The 3,887-nt window shown below is 45.4% G+C and overlaps 1 pseudogene; it reads left to right on the top strand.

Annotated features, from left to right (window-relative positions):
• Window positions 1-1,539: 1,539 nt before the first annotated feature.
• Window positions 1,540-3,652, top strand: LOC147089996 (lysophosphatidic acid receptor 6-like; annotated as a pseudogene).
• Window positions 3,653-3,887: the final 235 nt, after the last annotated feature.

Below are 3,887 nucleotides of genomic sequence, written 5' to 3'. Positions count from 1 at the left end.
CCAGTGGATGTGGCATATTTGTATTTTCAGAAGGCATGCGATAAGGTGCCACACAAGAGGCTATTAAACAAAATTAGGGCTCATAGGATTGAGGTTAGGAATATAAGTTGTGAGGAGGGTGCAAGGAGGCTTCAAGGGGATGTAGACAGGCTAAGTGAGTGGGCAAGAACATGGCAAATGGAATATAATGTGGAGAAATGTGAAGGTATCCACTTTGTTAGGAAACATAGAAGAGCAGAGCATTTTTTAAATGGTGAGAGATTGGGAAATGTTGGTGTTGAGAGGGACCTGGGGGTCCTTGTACACGAATCACTGAAAGTTAACTTGCAGGTATAGCAAGAAATTAGGAAAGCAAATGGTATGTTGGCCTTTATTACAAGAGGATTTGTGTATAAGTGTAAAGAAGTCTTACTGCAATTATAAAGGGCCCTGTTGAATGTTCTGGTCTCCTTACCCAAGGAAGAATAGACTTGCCATAGAAAGAGTGGAACGAAGGCTCACCAGACTGGTTCCTGGGATGGGGGGGGGGGTGGTGGGCGGGATTGTCCTATGAGGAGAGATTGAGTAGACTAGGCCTATATTCCCTAGAGTTAGAATAATGAAAGGTGATCTCATTGAAACATACAAAATGATTACAGGGCTGCCAGGGTAGATGCAGTGACGTTGTTTGCCCTGGCTGGGGAGTCAAGAACCAGGGGTCATAATCTCGGAATAAGGGGTCGGCCATTTAGGCCTAAGATGAGGAGAAATTTCTTCACTCAGATGGTGGTGAATCTTTGGAATTCTCTACCCCAGAGGGCTGCGGAGGCTCGGTCGTTGAGTACATTCAGGACAGAGATCGATAGATTTTTGAATATTAAGGGAATCAAGGGATATGGGGATAATTCAGGAAAATGGAAATGAGGTAAATGATCAGCCATGATCTTATTGAATGGCGGAGCAGGCTCGAAGGGTCAAGTGGCCTACTCCTGCTCCTAATTCTTATGTTCTTATGTTCTTATGGAGACGGACTAATTTGAATGAGTTGAAAGGGTTCTGGCCCAGGTAGATTGAAATCAAAGACTGACAGGTAAAGCAGTACATCCACATTGAAAGACCATCAACAAGGAGATAGTTCGGGTACAGACTTGACACATTCCTACGAGAGATACAGAAAGGGCATCCAGAGCTAGAACTAAAATGAAACACAAAAAAGGATGCTTATAATAAATTTTAGGCTTACTATTCAGTAGAACACCAAGCAGAATACAAAAGTACAGAGAATAACTGGAAAGGAAAATAAGAGGGGGAAAGGGAGTGCAACAAAATCAAAGAGTGAAGTCACAGGAGAGCAGGTAGGTGATTGGTTGGTGAGTATTACAGCTCTTTCCTGCTCTCTAAGTTAGGGAAGGGGTTTAAATTAAGAGCGGAGAAAATGTAACTTGCTGGTACTTATTAAATTAATAACTTAAATTAAGTAAAATAATCAAACAATAAACCTAAAATATCAATTGAATAAAATCTTTAACTAATTAATAAATAAATAAAACAAGGTTAGCGATGGCAGGGCATGTGGTGTGTCGTAACAGCAGCATGTGGGAGTTTGTGGAGAGCATCGCGATCCCGAGCAAACCAGAACTGCAGTGGAATAGGTAACACCAGGGTCAATATGTGACTCAGTGCTGATCAGTGAGATAAAGGTAGGAGTGTAAGGGTAGTACTGGGCACAATAGTAAAATCCGTGCTAATCAGTGTGATGGAGGTGTGAGTAGATTGGGTAGCACCAGGGGCAATAGGTGACTCAGCGCTGATCAGTGAGGTGGAGGTGCGAGTGTAAGGGTAGTACTAAGCTCAATAGTTAAAACAGCGCTAAACAGTGAGGTGAAGGTGTGAGTAGAATGGGTAGCACCAGGAGCAATAGGTGACTCAGCGCTGATCAGTGAGAAGGAGGTGGGAGTGTAAGGGTAGTACGAATCTCAATAGGTGAATAGCTGCAGCGCATTGAGGTGAACACAGTGCAAAGGAAATAGCGTTCGGTGAGTCACTGCTGATCAGAATAGTGAAGGTTTATTTAAGTGACATGTACCGAAATCGCAGGAATTTATCAGTGCTCAGTGCTTAGTGAAGGGGTCAAGTTGTGGTCATATACCTGGTCAGAGAACCGATTCACCACAGGCCAAAGTAACACATGCACTGAACAGAGTGGGAAAGGCGAGTTTTGTTTGTTCAGGATAAGAAATAAATGAAACACAACCCAATCAGTGAGAAGACGGAGAGAGACGGAGAGTGTGGACTCTGTAGCTAAGTAATATTACCAGTCAGCTATTCGCTAAAGGTGAGTCACGCTTGTTGAGATAATCTCCGGCCAGTACTGATAAAGACCTGAAAAGGTTGGTGCAAAGGTGGAAAATAACCATTTGATGATCTCGTCTCAAAACACTCTCCCATTTAATTAAACAGAAACATGAACTTTTATTTTAAAAAATTGTTGATAAATAATAACACACGATCTCTAGGACTCTGCACTTAATTTTTGTGAGTGATTGTTAAATTGTTCCCTATACTACAGCAGGGACAATTTTTCAAAATTAGTGCATTGGCGGTCATTTGTATCTACAGACACCAACAACACCCATGAATCCGTGGTCGGTGTTAACTTCTAGTACTTCATGTTCCCCGTGGTTTATTCACTGTGTTCGTGTTCGGTATGGTGTCCAACTGCTGCGGCCTGTGGTACCTCTGCAGGAAAAACGATGCTTTCTTGACCAATGACGTGTTCATGGTTAAGCTGGCCATGATGGACCTTGTCTTTGCCACAACCCTTCTTTTCAAAGTTGCCTACCATAACTTGCAGAATAAGTGGGTCTTCTGGGACCTGGCATGTAAAATCTCCGACTCCCTATTCTTTGTTAACATGAATGGCAGCACTTTGTTCCTCACCTGAATCTGTGCATATCGCCGTGGCCCATCCCATCACACCACTGCAGCTCCACAGACAGCGCCACCACCTGTTGGCCTGCTGCCTCATGTGGCCCGTTCTGTCCGTCAACTTGCTCTACTTGACCATCAGAGGTCCTCTGAGCAACAAGAACCAGAAATGATAGACCGCATGTCGGGAGAACTTCTCCTTCAGCTCCTGGAGCAAGTGCATTTCAAGTATCAGGATCGCGGCAGCATTCATTGCTTTCTTCATTCCGTTGCTGGTTATCATGCTCTGATACCCGCTCGTTGCCAGGATGCTGCTGGAACCCACCACCGGATAATGCATGGTGCTGGTGATGAAGAGGAATGCTCTCCGCACGGTGTTCCTGGTGCTGGTGGCCTTTCTCCTTTGCTTTGGCCTGTGTTACCTCGTTCAACTCGTCCAGGGCCTCAGGCATAACCAGGTGCTGTCCAGCTGACGGCTCAACCAGTCCAGCTACTCGGCCTGGCAGATCACCACGGCACTGACCAGCCTCAACAGCTGCCTTGATCTGCTGATCCACTCCATTGCAGGCGATAAATTCAAGTGCCGAATGTTCTCTGTCGGGAGGAGGCTCTGTCTAATGTCAGCCTTCGCAGGAAAGGCACATCGAAGAGCAAGACTGGCTGTCAGCACTTGGAGCGACTGGTCACTGAGAACTCAGGAGCTGGGCTGATTTTTAAACAGTGCTGGGCTGCTTCTGGTCACTGAGATCACAGGGCTGGTCTGTTTCTGGTAACTGAGATGACAGGACTGGGATGCTTCTGGTCATGGAGATCACAGGACTGGGCTGTTTATGGTCACTGACAACACAGGACAGGGCTGTTTCTGGTCACTAAGATCACAGGACTCGGTTGTTCCTCGACACTGAGATCACAGAAATGGGCTGATTCTGTTCACTGAGTTCACATGACTGGGTTGTTTCTGGTCACTTAGTTCACAGGAC

This window comes from Somniosus microcephalus, unplaced genomic scaffold (genome assembly GCF_052327205.1).
Source record: "Somniosus microcephalus isolate GS21.2 unplaced genomic scaffold, FLI_Smic_1.0 unresolved_chr4, whole genome shotgun sequence".
Classification (NCBI taxonomy): domain Eukaryota; kingdom Metazoa; phylum Chordata; class Chondrichthyes; order Squaliformes; family Somniosidae; genus Somniosus; species Somniosus microcephalus.
This window is presented reverse-complemented; position numbering and strand designations above follow the sequence as displayed.